We start from the raw sequence: 16,577 nt of genomic DNA on the forward strand, positions 1-16,577 counted from the left end.
GGAGTTATTGAAATTGTCTGCCAACCACTTTATTGTTTTGGAGGCTGTATGGCACGGAGCGGAATCCTGCTGGAACACGTACGGTCTGCCGTTGGCCACTCTCGTGATCCAAGGCTTCACGACGGTGTCCAGCATGGAAATGTACCCGTTCGCGTTCAGCCTCAGCCCCCGCCCCGATCCCCGGATTTTCCATCACGCGCGCCTGGAGGTCAGCCAGGAAAGCGTCGGTCCGCACGCAATCCCGCCGCTGAGAATATGGTTTTCGTGCTGCCACCGCTTCGTCGTCGTCGCTGTTTTCTCCCAGTTCACTCCGGATCGCCTTCACCGTGTTCAGCGAACACTGCACGCACTGCATGATGTCGCGGTTGTCGCGTCCGGCGCGGATCATCATGATGCATGTGATCCGCTTTCACAATGTACTCTTTTTTGGTATTTTTTATCACGGGATGTTTTCGCTGCTTGTTCCGTACACTTTAAGCTGTCGAATGACGTATTGCTTGTTTTCCTATGCCAACTCGAATACGAGTTATACACAAAAATGTAACTGTCAAAATTATCCCGAACGCCCTGTATTTCTTATCTTCTCATCAACAATAAGTACTATGTTTCCTAATTCAATGGGTTTTGTTTCGTTAAACCATTTAGTCCTGCGTGTTATTACAGGCAAATATTCAATAACCCATCGACGCCAAAATTGATTTGTTTGTGTTTGAATTAGCTTCCAGCTTCCTTTAATCCTGACAGGGTTCGAAAAGTCGTGATCTAGTAGTGGTTTAGAACCACTTGAACTACCAAATAAAAATGGTTTGGGGTCAATGCTTCAGTTTCTTCTGAATCCAATGATAGATAGGTAAGGGGTCTGGAATTTACTATTTTTTCAGCCCCTCATACTAGGGTAAACAAGCCTTCATCGTTCAATTTTTTCATTTCTGCGCAAGCAATACAACGCATAGCTTCCTTTACCGTTCGCACCATCCTCTCCCATGCCCATGTGTGGTGTAGCAGGGGGTATGCAATTGCACTGTGTATCGGTTTTTGTGAAGCTAATGCTCAATTCCCTATGTATCGAAGCAAGTTGTTGTTCTAGTATGGCCTTTCCACCCTTAAAATTGGTTCCACTGTCGCTGTATATCACGGAAGGTGCTCCACGACGACATATAAATCGTCGCACACATGCTATGTGTAAAAGGGTAAAAGGACGAAATCTCACTGCCAAACGAGCAGGTGGTAATGGGGCCATCCGTGGTAAACATGGGGTTGTCACAAACACACACACACACACACACACACACACACACACAAACACACACAAACACAAAAACACACACACACACACACACACACACACACACACACACACACACACACACACACAAGTAACGTGGTAAACAAGCGCACGGTGCGATGAAAAAAGGCCCTATCTTTTTGTCCGATACTGTGCCAAGCCACAGCTCCACATAATTCTAATCTAAGAATGGATATAGTTTTCAATGGTACTACCTTATACTTTGCCGTCCCTAAGGAACATTCTATACTTACGTTAGGTTTAACAATACGAAAATGAACTGCTGTACAATCAGCCTGTTCGCTTGCATCTACCAAAATTCACCTTGATGCAAAGCTGTCATTCAATCATCATATTGAGCGCACCATTAACCATGCCAATAGTGTATTAGGAATGTTTTGTGCTATGGCAAATGATGTGCCTTAATGCCTTAAAGCCCTTTTCTGTAGCTTAGTCCGCCCTATTTTAGAATATGCTAGCACTGTGTGGTGCCCAGTCAGCTCGGTATGGATTTAAAGGGTTGAAAGCGTTCAACGCAGATTCACCCGTATTGCCATTAGGCGTCTTTTAGGGCAATCGGGTGCTTCTCTTCCCCCTTATGAAGTCCGATGCCGTATGCTTGGATTGATGACACTGCATGATCGTCGCTCTGCTTCTCAAGCTTTGCTTATCAGTGGTTTGCTTCGGAACGAGAATGATTGTCACTACATTCACTACTTAACAGAATACCGCTGTACGCGCCTGCTCGCTTTCTTCGACGCCGTTCAAATCCCGTCGAGAAGAACGCTGTATGGCACCAATGATCCGTTTTTTCGATCCCTCCATCGCTTCAACAGTGCCTCTGGTGTGTTTGATTTTCATATTCCCCCTCAATCCCTTCGCCCCCTCTTCCTTCAGTTCTTTGACACCCTTTTTGTTTCCCCATCCTAATTCTTTCATTTTACTTGTGTTGGCTGTGTTACAAATTGCTTGCTGTCTAGTATATGTTTGTTTAGTTAGATTTAAGTATTTGTTTGTTATCATTAATTTTAAGTTTTAGTCAGTAAGTTTCCCTATATTTAGCCCTCTGAGGCAGATATTTGTATCGTAATAAATAAATAAATAAATAAATAAATAAAATATGCATTTGCAAGGTATTATAAATTTTACTTGGGTGCTCTGTAATGGGATGGGATCCGAAGCCCTCCGAGGGATAACATAGGCTCTCCCATCCAACTCCTATTCCGACACGTCCTCGTCGTGCAGAGTGGTAACATGTGCCTCCATATATCCTAGCTTGGGTACACGGGCTAGATCCAACCCCTTGGGCGGATGGTGGCATATGGCGAACCAGGAGGGGGGTGGGTATCCCGGGAAACTGGGTGCCTGAACGTCGGGGGGGCAACCCGACGCAAAATAAAACGGCCACGTGGGCGCAGGGCTAGTCACCCAGTCTCACGTAACAACTGACTACAGAAAGCATCAGAACGAGCCCTCTTAGCCGCGTTCGAGAGGAAGATGCTCAGAAGGATACTTGGCCCCGTATGTGTGGAAGGACAATGGAGGAGCCGATATAATGACGAGCTATACGAGATGTACGGCGACCTCACTGTCGTACAGCGTATTAAGCTCGCCAGGCTCCGGTGGGCTGGCCATGTTGTACGCATGGAAACGGACGACCCAGCCCGTAAAGTCTTTTTAGGCCGTCCACAAGGACAGAGGAGGCGTGGTAGGCCCAAATTGAGGTGGCAAGATGGCGTGGAGGCGTCCGCCATTAAGGCCGGGATAACGGACTGGCAGACGAAGGCGCGAGACCGTGAGCGGTTTCGGACACTCCTGAGGCAGGCCAAGACCGCAAAGCGGTTGTAGCGCCGGATAACCAACCTAACCAATAAATTTTACTAGTAACTCCCGAAAAATAACATCGTGAAATTTTTAGTATACATCGATGTTTAAGGTTTCCGATCCATCTCTACCATTCTAAGTAAATGTCTTCGTCTATTGGTTCATCCCATCCTAATCTTTCACGCCACCATTTTGTATTAGTATCTTGCCGTAAATAGTAAAGTTACTAATCAAACCTAAATGATCGAATAATATCATTAAACATTTGAGTACCTGTCTCTTAGTGGGTCTATTGATTGTATCAAATAAATGTTTTGCTTCAGCGCTAAATGTTGTTGAGAAAGCTAAAGAATCGTTGGTTGGCGTCCATAACATGCCAAGCACACGTTCTGAGTACTCCTCATTTGGGAGACCAATGGTTTTTTCGTTAGTATTGTCTAGTTCTCCTAAATCTGTCACTATTTCTGGTCGGTTGGATATCCAGTTCCTCATACAAAATCCTGCATTAGAATGGATGTCCTTGACTTTCTGAGCGATCGTGTTTGCTTCACCGATAGACTCAAAACTTGCAACAAAATCGTCGACAAAATGTTCGTTTATGATCGCATCATAAGCCCTTGGATACTGATCCTAGAACGTTGCCGCGTTTAAATCCTTCACGTATCTTGCAGATACTGGCGAACAAGTCGATCCAAAAGTTGCCACATCCATAATGTAAATCGTGAGATTTAACGAAAAATCGGTTCTCCACAAAAAGCGCAGGGCATTTCTATCTTCTTTCCTCACCTGATGGAACATTTCACGTATATCGCCACTAACATACGGAAACTGCCTGAATCTAAAGTAAACAGAGGGAAGTATTGTGGTTATTAATTCCTCTGGACCTTTTAGAAGTGTGCTTTTAAGTGATACTCCCTGCACTGTAGCTGATGCGTCTCATATTATTCGCACCTTAAGCTGGAAATAGACGAACCGAGATCATCGCGGTACCGCGAAAATCGCGTATAACTTGAGCTGTCAATTATGTTATAAAATCTGACAGATAGGCTAGATAATCGCGGTTCGTGTATGGAACCATCCGAGGTCTAGTGACGATTGAATGTGCCAAGAAGAAATATTTTTCTATCAATTTGCGAATCAAATTATTTATTTCACATAGTGTATGCAAATAAAATACAAAACTCGTTTCTCGACACGAGTTTTCACACAAATCTGCCAGGAAAAGTAAAAATAATCGGTTCGCGCTACCGCGAAAATCTCAGCAATACCGAAGTTGGATATCTCGGCGAAACAGCAGGCGCGATTGGAGGTGCGGAAGATTTGACAGCTCTACTGTTATACAACTGTTATAAACAAGGCGCGAATTTCGCGGTACCGCGACGAACTCGGTTCGTCTATTTCCAGCCTTACCTGGCTTTTTGGGATTAATAACTACCCCAATTGGCAAATACCAGGTTTTATGATCGACAGTTGTCAGCTCCTTTTCGTTGGCTGCATGGGCGTAACCTTTTGCTACGTACTGTTGGATTTGGTTCTCGACATTTTCCTTCAAATCACTGTTTCGTAGTAATTTCTTTTCTAGTTACTGCAATCTTTTCAACGCCATTTGGTAACTGTCAGGCAACTGCATTTCGTCCCATTTCCACAATAAACCAGTTTCGTGTCGGTTTCCTATACATTTTGTAGTTTCCTTTAATAGTTTTGCACTTCGGTCTTCTTCCTGAGAAATCGGTGTGGGTAAGGGTTTCGTACCTATATCTTCGCCAGAAAAATAAAATTTTAGTTGATTTTCAATCATGTAATCAAATTTAGAATGAAAATTATTCAGATACTGTGCTCGATTTCACACGTTATCTGCCACGTCAGCCACTATGTGGCTGACGGGTTTTTTTTCCGATCGGGCCACGTCAGCCACATAGTGGCTGACACATTACACATTGTAAAAGACGTGTTACAAGAGATAAATTTGCACGTATTTGATCGGTTCTTTCACAATGCTTTTCTTTCACGGTTATTATTTCTCAAAAAAATGATTCAAATATCAAAATGAGTTTCTATTATGTTTTCATAAATAAATGAGAATGAGAATGAACAATAATTAAAAGATCTTGGAGTTTATTTATTCATCCTTTACTTTTGATGCAAATCTTAAAACACTAATCACAAAATTGAGGTTGATCGGGACAGCTTGGACAATACGTAAACGATCTTTTCACAGTTTCACGTGCCTTTCATCGGCCCATGCCCGCTTGGCAAAGAGTAACTCATTTTAATGCCTCTCGCTACCCCTGGCCCTAGTTTTGAAGGAATCATGCGACACACTCGAACTCCACTACCCCATCCCATGGAAAAACCTCCCACCATCGAGGTGTTAATAAAAATTTCGTGGTGTGCATGAGACACACACTCGCACTCCTCCACCTCTCCATAACCGATCGCTCCCACCGTTGCGAAGTTGCGAGCATTTTTGCTCTGAGCGTGAGACCCTGAAGCGCAAGAGATGACACTATGTGTAAAGACGATCATAATTCGATATGGTCAAAAAGCGTCGATTATCGTTTCATTTATCTGGTAATGATGTTTTCACTTCATCAAAATTTTAAACATTATCAACTAGGCTGATAACAATAGTTGAAATGTAAATCAGAATAAAATCAATTTATTGGAAGTAAAATAAATTTCATTATACATTATTTTGACCATATGATCAACATTTGTACAGAGTGCCATTTACTTTGTGTTCTTCGCTCTCGCGCTGTGTTGTGATCGTTCTAAACTCATCGCCAGAGCGAATGCAATTTTCATTTTGGAAGGATTGGTGCCGGTAGATGCAGCGAAAATTATTAAATGATAATAGAAAAGTGGTTGAGTAAATCGTGAAAGATGTCAACGCAGGCGTAACTGCAGTTTGTTTTGTTACATGATCTACGGGTAAGTGCATGCATAAGAAGAAGAATCTTGCAAATGATGTTTGTGTTCAAACAATCTTACTGCTTTTAATGTTTGTTTATTCTTCTATTATTTTCCATCACACCTAGCTATTTCATTTCCAAAGCTCCTGATAACAGATCAAAGCAGATGGATCGGGCATACAGAGTCGCCTTTTAACATTAAATATCTTCTTTATCGGTAAGTTTTAAACAGTACTAGTTTTGTTCACCATTCTAATGCTCGATATATCTTTCATTCCTCAGGCAAACGCATCAAACACCAAGTGTTTCTCTTCCAACAGCACGCGCCATCGGTGGAGCAAGCAGCCAACGATTTGATCGCCAGTACGCGCCATCAAGAATTGATATTTTGCCAAACAGTACTGTGAATACAAAACTGCACACTTACTGTCGGAATTTCCTGGAATTTTTTGATCGGTCTACGCTCGCGGGAATGGTGGGTTCGTTGAGGAGAAGGAAAGAAAGGGTGGGAGCGAGGATTAACCAAAAACGCGGCATTGAGAATGAGGGGAGGTGCGCTCAGCGCTCACGCTGGGACACTCACGATGCTTGAAATAAAATGTTAACAAGCATCGATTTCAAGCATGCATGTCGCGCGACATTTTGCCAAGCGGGTGCTTTCCCGCTTCGCAAAGAGTAACTCATTTTAATGCCTCCCGCTACCCATGGCCCTAGTTTTGAAGGAATCATGCGACACACTCGCACTCCACTACCCCATCCCATGGAAAAACGCTTCCACCATCGAGGTGTTGACCAAAATTTCGCTGTGTGCATGAGACACACACTCGCACTCCTCCAGCCCTCCACAGCTGAACGCTCCCACCGTTGCGAAGTTGCGAGCATTTTTGCTCTGAGCGTGAGACCCTGAAGCGCAAGAGATGACACTATGTGTAAAGACGATCATAATTCGATATGGTCAAAAAGCGTCGATTATCGTTTCATTTATCTGGTAATGATGTTTTCACTTCATCAAAATTTTAAACATTATCAACTAGGCTGATAACAATAGTTGAAATGTAAATCAGAATAAAATCAATTTATTGGAAGTAAAATAAATTTCATTATACATTATTTTGACCATATGATCAACATTTGTACAGAGTGCCATTTACTTTGTGTTCTTCGCTCTCGCGCTGTGTTGTGATCGTTCTAAACTCATCGCCAGAGCGAATGCAATTTTCATTTTGGAAGGATTGGTGCCGGTAGATGCAGCGAAAATTATTAAATGATAATAGAAAAGTGGTTGAGTAAATCGTGAAAGATGTCAACGCAGGCGTAACTGCAGTTTGTTTTGTTACATGATCTACGGGTAAGTGCATGCATAAGAAGAAGAATCTTGCAAATGATGTTTGTGTTCAAACAATCTTACTGCTTTTAATGTTTGTTTATTCTTCTATTATTTTCCATCACACCTAGCTATTTCATTTCCAAAGCTCCTGATAACAGATCAAAGCAGATGGATCGGGCATACAGAGTCGCCTTTTAACATTAAATATCTTCTTTATCGGTAAGTTTTAAACAGTACTATTTTTGTTCACCATTCTAATGCTCGATATATCTTTCATTCCTCAGGCAAACGCATCAAACACCAAGTGTTTCTCTTCCAACAGCACGCGCCATCGGTGGAGCAAGCAGCCAACGATTTGATCGCCAGTACGCGCCATCAAGAATTGAAATATTCCCGAATAGCTCTGTGAATAAAAAACTGCACACTTACTGTCGGAATTTCCTGGAATTTTTTGATCGGTCTACGCTCGCGGGAATGGTGGGTTCGTTGAGGAGAAGGAAAGAAAGGGTGGGAGCGAGGATTAACCAAAAACGCGGCATTGAGAATGAGGGGAGGTGCGCTCAGCGCTCACGCTGTGACACTCAGGATGCTTGAAATAAAATGTTAACAAGCATCGATTTCAAGCATGCATGTCGCGCGACATTTTGTCAAGTGGGTTGCCTGTCATTGTTGTAGCATCGTTTGCATGCGCGTACCAAAGCGTTGCAAAGCGTTGGAGTCGGAATGTCACCGACTTTTGCGAGAGGTATTGAAAGGGAAGGGAAGGGAGGGGGGTTCCAAGAATGAAATTCCATGGAATTAGCCCAACAAACGACATTGTGGAGCGACTGAGACAACAAAGAGAATTGGTGAATTTGATTTAAAAGAGAAAAAATGCAAAAGCAAATGCATTCGTTCCAAAGAGTGATTCCGTGGCCTGACTGGGCAGTTCAGTGGGCATGTACCCAAGTAACAAAATCGACATGCTTTCTCATTCTACCCAATAGATCAGTAAACCTGAGAGAGCGAGAAAGCATGTCGATTTTGTCGCTTGGGTATGGTGGCAGACAATGTGTTAAAGTAGACATGGGCGAATTGAATCAGAACTGCATGATTCATTCCGATCTTTACTCTGAGTGAACGAATATCATACAGCTAGACGAAAGGAAATGATTCTTCCGCACGCCAACTGTGCGGTATTGATTCTCCGTGCGGATGATCACCACGCCGACTATGAAAGTGTGCGATACATCCCCGCACGCCAACTGTGCGGTATTAATTCTCCGTGTGGGTGCTCACCGCGCCGACTATGAAAGTGTGCGATACATCCCCGCACACCAACGGTGCGGTATTGATTCTCCGTGCGGACGCTCACCACGCCGACTATGAAAGTGTGCGAAAAATCACCACACGGATACGGTGCGGTATTGATTCTCTGTGCGGATGCTCATCGCGCCGACTATGAAAGTGTGCGAAAAATGACCGCACATATACAGTCTGTTCCCGAGTTTCGCGGTTTCTGCGTTCCCGACGAATCCGCGTAACTCGAATTTCCGCGAAAGTCGAATTTCACGTTTTTTGACTAAAATACTATTGATTACTCGGAGTTTTTGATTTAATTTAGTACTTTTATACACTTAATCATTTATTTCATATGATTCGTGCAGAAAATTATGATGTTTCTGGCTTTTAAGCGGTTTCAATTTGTTAGCAAAAATGCAATTTATACCGAACTTGAAGCAAATTGTACTGATTGGACATTTGATCTGTCAAATTTAGAAAACCGCGTATCTCCGAATCCGCGTAAAACGAGAACCGCGTAACTCGGGAACAGACTGTACACGCATACGTTATGAAGAATTGTGGGCGATCGGGGGAAAATGTGTGAGTGTGTGTTGATACGGGTAAGTGATAATCATTATCCAATAATTATTTTAACTTTAATTTTGTTTAACAATTAGAATTAGAATCTGCAATTATCTCACACTGAAGATGTAGAAAATAAAATAAAAACCTAAAACACATTATACAAGTAATTGAAAAAATGAATTTTAGTCCGAACAGTATAACGGGAGAGCGAGTTTCGTTTGGAAGAGCGGGGTTTTCAGACAAAACAGGTTTTTTAGGGGAGCGGGTTTTTGGGAGAGCAGATTTCTTCTGTAAGCACGGGAGAATGTAGCATACATAAACCAAATGTATGATACACGCTGTCGCACGATTTCAAAAACCTTCTCTATCCCAACCGACATTATCGCGTGACGTTTTCAAATTTTGTATGAGAAAAAACGGGCTCAAAACATTCTCAAATCGTGCTCATTAGCAGCACTAAAGAGCACGTTTCTGCAACGGTGCGACAGCGTGTATCATACATGTAGTTTCTGTATGCTACATTATTGTTCAATTTCTTTCATTCGCTCCTCTCTCCCAAAACAAACACAGACTCTCTTTCATTTTCCCATTCCACACATTCGCTCTTTTTGTCACCTTTTTTGTACCTCTACTCACACATACACTTTTCAATACTCACAATTCACACTGCCGAAAACCCGTTGCGGGATACACACGTACCCGTCTTGCCTGCCTTCTCTCCTCGTTCTTCCTTTCATCCAGCGTTGTCTTCGTCGAATGGTGTGCACGCGTTAAAAATTCTTCCTGCTTGCCTCCCCCTCGCTGTTCCCAGATGCTGCGCTAGCGTGCTGGATAATCGTCCCTACCTTCCTGCCGCCTCTCCTCTACCAGGCGCTAGCACGTTGGAGGATCGTTCCTGCCTTCCTGCCGCTTCTCCTTCGTCCGGCGCTAACGCGTTGAATGGTCGTTCCTACCTCTCCTGTCCTTTTGTTTTTGGCACTGCTGGTGAAAGAGGGAAATATTCTGGGCGACTATGGGCTTCGAACGACGAGATCCGTTCGCCGCGGTTGTCAGAAGGCGCTCACTTGGCGCTCAGTTTTAAAATAACGTACCATTGAGAGACCGTAAGAAGCGCGCGAAAGAATGAGTTCTACATGCCGGGGTCGAACGTTCCCGTTTGTATGGGGAGAAATCCGCGAGGTTTTGCGCTGCGGATTTGGAACGAATGTTGTTTTCAATGTAACGTTTTGCTTTAAATTTTGCTTTAAATGATTGGAGTGAATTGAACTTAGAGGTATGTAACATTTTGAAAATGTTTTGTGATCTATTTCCAATAAAAAAACATTTTCATCAGTTTTGAAAATGTATATAAAAACATGAAAAATAAAATATACATACAAATATCTGTAAAAATATAGTTATATAAATTATATATATATATATATATATATATATATATATATATATATATATATATATATATATCATATCATATCATATCATATACATACATATATATATATATATATATATATATATATATATATATATATTAAATACCTACAAATATAAACACATAAAGTATTAAGTAATGTACGTATTACTTAAAGACATTACATAAAATAATAATATATATAAAGATATTTGAATATTTATGTAAAGGTCAAATTTTTATGTTTTTCACATAAATTTGTTACACTGCTGAAAACTTTATAGAAAAATATCGCCACATTTTTACCATGTAAATAACGTTATAACTCTTTACAATAAAATCAATCAGTATTTTTATACATTTTTATAAAGTAAATCCAATCCCGTCGCTCCTACATTTTAACTTAGTTAAATTCAAATTTGAAGAAAGTGAGTAAAGCTGCCTTATAATTGATAACAAATCATCCAATAATGATGTAACGAATGAAATCCAATACCAACGGCAAAAAAGATCAAAATTCAAAACTTTAACAACCTTGAATCGTAGACATAAACGTCTTTAAATGCTTGACAGTTGTATCTCATGATTCTCATTCTCTCATGAGCGTCGAACGGATTTCGTCGTTCGAAGCCGGTACTCGCCCCGATTATCTATTTTGAAAACCGCTGTTCCATTCAACGCGAAGCATAATACTTACCAACCAATTGATTATTTCTATCGTGGTCCGTGCTCACTTCCGGTTGTGCGTGTGTTACGATTTGCTATAGAAAACGAAATTGATTTGATATCACCAATTATTAATACCATTCAGTTTGATACAGATTGATATAATCCTTTATTAAAAGCTGTACTTACCAAATAGTTTTTTTTCCGTACTGGTTTCACGAGAGAAAAAACGAGCACGCATCGACGCGTCCTTCTGCTTACAAACTTGATTTTACACTGCCACTTTTTCATATGAACGCGAAGCAGCGCATTCCTCTGGTGGCTATACAGGTATTCCCCGATATACGCCATACTCGAAATACGCGATTTAGCTGTACGCTTTTTGTCTAAATTTGAAAGTTCTTTGAGCAAATTGTACTAATTTGACACATCAAATATCAAATTCAAAATAAATTCCCTTTTGGTCGAATATTAAAAACCATTTCAAAAGGTGTACAATTGTAATATTCAGTTGAATTCATATCAAATAACTTATTTAGTGGCTAAAACCTACCACTTCATGCAAAATTTTATGAAAATTAGCTATAATTTGACTGAAAACTCGACATTTGCTAATATTCGAGATACGCTATTGCCTCCGGTCCGCATTAATAGCGTATATCGGGGAGTACCTGCAAGATGATACAAAGAGCGGACGAGAGAAGATCGCTTGCGTGAACGCTTGGTGTAGCAAGCGAAATTGGAAAAGTCCCAGAAAAGCGAGACACAAGAGTTTCTCTCGAACGATCGAAAGAGAAGAGCCATATGAAACATGAGGATGGTTGATGTGACACAGCCAAGTTGCGAGCAAAAAGTGACCAACACCCAGAAGAGCAAGACAGAATGAAAATTTTTCTGAATGTTAGAATGAGAAAAATGATGGATACACATAAAAATCGCGCGATAATGCCAGTTGGGAGAAAACATTTTTTCTATACAAAATAAACTCTCATCGCTCTCTTGCCATGAGCTACGTGCTCACTCAATAACTGTAACGTCAGCCCGGCGTTCAAAGTGTTAAGAATGTAGCTTAAAAAGGTTTTTAGGGTTAATAGTAATTCATCGATCAGATACAGATTTTAGAGAAGACAATAATAATTAACAACTTAATTATTATATTTTTACTCAGAATTGAAACGATGAGCACGGTACGAGCGACAAGCGATGTATGGCAACACTTCAAGAAAACGGAAAATGCTGGAAAATGTTTATATTGTGCTAAGATCATTCGATGCACTAAAGCAGGGGCCTCCAAACTTTTCAGCCCGCGGGCCGCATTGCTTCAAAAATCACTATGTTGAGGGCCATTTGATGTTACCTATAATTGATGAGTGAACGTTTAAATCTCATTTTATAACAAAATACTAATGATACTTGAACAGATTCGTGTTAGTAAAGCTTGATTTTTGTCTAAGATATATAAAAAAAAAAAATTTCTTTTGAAAAAGTAAAAATAACCAAATATTTATTCTAAATCTGGCAAAGTCATCGGGGCCGCATTTTCAGCTCTTGAGGGCCGCATGCGGCCCGCGGGCCGTAGTTTGGAGACCCCTGCACTAAAGGATCGTCATCCAATTTGAAACGGCATCTGAAACATGTCGGAATACCTTTAAAACGCGTTAATGCTTCCTCGTCGAATGGAGAGTGTAATGTTGAGGAATGTACCCCAATTCAACAATCCTCAGCAGGGATTTCTCGACCGGCCACCATGGACTCTTTCTTTACTCCACTGAAACCGCTTACATCAGAAGCCAAAAAAAAGCAGGATGAGCTTTTATTAAAACTAATTTTCCAAGAGTCGCTTCCTTTCTCTATTACCGAAAGTGAGGCGTTTAAGAAATATAGTTAAGGATTAAATCCAAACTATGAATTACCTAGCCGCAAAACTGTTTCAGAAGCAATTTTGAATCGGGAGTACAACAAAAGCCTGCAAAAGGTCAAAACTGCTTTGGAAAATACCACAAAAATAGTGCTGACCTCAGATGGATGGTCGAACATCAATAACACTAGCTTTTATGCACTAACAGCACATTACATCGATAACGATAATAAGTTATGTTCCAATTTACTCAAATGTTCGGAGTTTCCTTATCAACACACTGGACATAATATTGCTGAGTGGGTAAATGAAGTAACAGAGAAGTTTGATATAACGGAGAAAGTAGTTGCTTTAGTAACTGACAACGCGAGTAACATGTCATCAGCTGCAAAAGAACTAAAACAAGTGAATCATTTTCCATGTTTTGCTCATAGTTTAAGTTTGGTTGTTAAAAAATCGAAAGAAAAAGCAATTGCAACCACAGTTGACGAAGTAAAACGTATTGTTACGTTCTGTGAAATATATTCACTAAAGTACTGGACTGTGATATTAACTTGTGTAAATTTGATGAGAATGAAAAGAGTGCACCTTAATCGTCGGTCTGTTTGCAACTATATATTCGTTTGTCCCATAGTTCATTACATAATTCATTACAAAGTTCATTCGTGTAGTTCGAGCAGTTCATTTCATGCAGTCCTAATTAGTCAAGTAGTTTTATCTATATCCTATGGTTTAGTTCCTTGTAATTCCTGCGTGTTTTCCTATTTGAATTCACATTTGAAATATTAATATAAACCCAAAATCCAACAGTTCTTTAAAAAAAACAGTACGGCAACCAAAAAACTTTCCGAAGTGCAAACACAATTGAATTACCCCGTTCTTAAACTAAAACAAGACATTGTTACTCGCTGGAATTCTACTTACGATATGCTGGAACGGTTTTTTAAGAACAAAATACCATTACTATCTTGTTTAGATACAATTAAGATGAAAACTTCTCTACAAAACAAAGATTGGATTGCACAAAACTTTGATTACGCTACAAAAATTGCTTCATCAGATAAAACCGTTACATTATCACACATGGGACTCCTTATCAAAATTCTCATTACTAAAACTACTGATTTGTTGAACGAAGAATTAGAAAGTTCAGTGCGAAAATTAGGAAACTATTTGATTCATGGTCTTGAAGAAAGATTTGATCCCATGTTTCGAAATACGATCGTAAATCAAGCAATGCTACTCGATCCACGTATGAAACGGCAATGTTTCGAAAACGAAGAAAATAGATACGAACAAACATACCAATCTATTATCGATATTATCGAAACAATCTATCCAAATCAGCCACATAATTATTAATACAGCCAACATCCAACATTATTAATACAGCCACATCAAACTCTCAAACTCAAGACAAACAAGAAAAGGAACAATATCGTCAACAATTATTTGGAGACTTTGTCAGTAGGATATCTATTAGGCAAGTGGCTTCCGATCCTAAAACTAAAGCAAAACAAGAACTAGACGGTTACATTGCATCGGAATATGCAGAACTAGAATCTGACCCTTTGGCATGGTGCAAACAAAACCAATCTAGGTTTCCAAACCTGTATAAATTAGTACAAGGTATTTTTTGTATACCAGCCACATCCGTGCCGTGCGAACGAGTATTCTCAAAAGCTGGACAAATCTATACCGAAAAAAGATCGCGATTGGATCCTAAAAAACTTACTGAGCTACTTTTTCTACAACACAACGGTTTTTAGATTAATTAAGAACTTTAAAATTAAGTTTCAATTGTTTGAATTCAAAAACTGGTCAGAGTAATTGATTAGGAACTTCCAAACGATTTAATCTTTGCATAAATACATTTTTACTCTTAGATTTTATTTGAGGAGTTCTCAATAGCTAAGCTGAAATCGATTTAGTTTATAAGGATATGAATTTACATTTAAATAAAAGTGGAAAAGTAAAATATAACATTATTCATTATTCATATCAAATTGTCAAATGTTGATTTTTTCACTTTTTAAATGCATTTACACCATACAGTTTTTACTACCTGATGGTGCAGATTTGCAAAAAATAGGATGGAATCTATATCAATTACACACTCATCGTACCAAATCATACCCCACCTCGGGCGTGCGAACGAATCACCGCACGCGATCAGTTCATTTCACTGAGTGAACTGGATCTTTTAAAAAGAATCAATATTCCCATGTCAAATTTAAACCGCAATTTCCGCCATATACGCCCCACCTTAGGCGTGTTTTTGCGGCTATTGGTTCTTGTTTGGCTCCTTCACGAACCTTCAATGGAACAAATAGTTTAAGGTGGTCAATACCTAAAAGCAATTTAGGAGTTTGATTTGTGTAACATTGAATAGGAAGGCCTTTTAAATGTGGAAAACGATAGATATTTTTGGACGACAATGATTGGCTGGGTAATTTAAATTGCTAACTGTTCTAACGTTTGCTAGTGAAAATATTCTAGATTGATTATCCCAGATATTTTTAGGTCGCTCGGAGTCTTCTTCGATTCTTGAAATTTGTCCTGTCCACACAAGCTGCAGTAGATCCTTTTTCCCATGGACACCCAATTCTTTAGCTAAAGACATTTCGATCATGGTTAGGGAGGATCCTTCGTCGACAAAGGCGTATGTGTCAATTTGGTTATTCCCGCGATACAATATGACTGGTATTATAATAAATAAACATTCTTCTTTTTTTATATGTGCGCACTGTGATTACACGGAGCGACATTCTGATTTTCCGACGATTTATGGAGTAATGGGTGATGTTGCCTTGTGCAACTTTCAATGAAACAAACTACAGGATTGTTGCATGGCCTTCGCCCGTGCGATCGCAAACACCTAATGCACTTTTTAGCTGCTCGTATAACATTCCACTTTTCACTTGTACTGTACCTCACAAATTTCCTACAGTCTCGTATTTCGCGATTTCTCAACTTGCACGCGTAACACATTTGGTCTTCATGATTGCTGTTGTTACAGTACAACGGTCCGACAAAATGTAAACAAACAAGATACCGTATGGGTTACGATACGGTCCGCGAAAGGGAGCTCCGTAGGTAAAGAGACAGGGAATGAAGGGAAACGACCTTTCTTCGGGATTAAGACGAGAGAGAGAGAGTGTGTGTCTTCGGGAGAAAGTAGAAAGGTATAAAAGGGATGGCCGCGGAGAACATAAGTCTCTTTCGAACCAGTACGGATTTTTTAGACGTTATAAGAAACCGCGCATTGTTTAAATCAAAACATTCGAACGAGCACTATTTCAGTTGCGGGAAGCAACATTTTACAAAAAAAAATCGAATTTTAATTGGAAGTTCGCGAAAGTGCGTCAAAAGTTTGCGCTTGAGGAAAGCGCTCGGCGTGATACGAAAAGGTAAACGACCTGCTGTGTTAACAGAATGGCTGACCC

The 16,577-nt window shown here is 40.2% G+C and overlaps 1 long non-coding RNA gene across 1 annotated transcript; it reads left to right on the forward strand.

Moving 5' to 3' along the window:
• Positions 1 to 4,476: 4,476 nt before the first annotated feature.
• LOC120897638 lies at positions 4,477 to 7,914 on the forward strand. Its single transcript, XR_005738567.1, has 5 exons — positions 4,477 to 6,040; positions 6,148 to 6,238; positions 6,304 to 7,369; positions 7,477 to 7,567; positions 7,633 to 7,914. It is a non-coding gene; the product is annotated as an uncharacterized LOC120897638 (long non-coding RNA).
• Positions 7,915 to 16,577: the final 8,663 nt, after the last annotated feature.

Source organism: Anopheles arabiensis, chromosome 2 (assembly GCF_016920715.1).
Source record: "Anopheles arabiensis isolate DONGOLA chromosome 2, AaraD3, whole genome shotgun sequence".
Taxonomy (NCBI): domain Eukaryota; kingdom Metazoa; phylum Arthropoda; class Insecta; order Diptera; family Culicidae; genus Anopheles; species Anopheles arabiensis.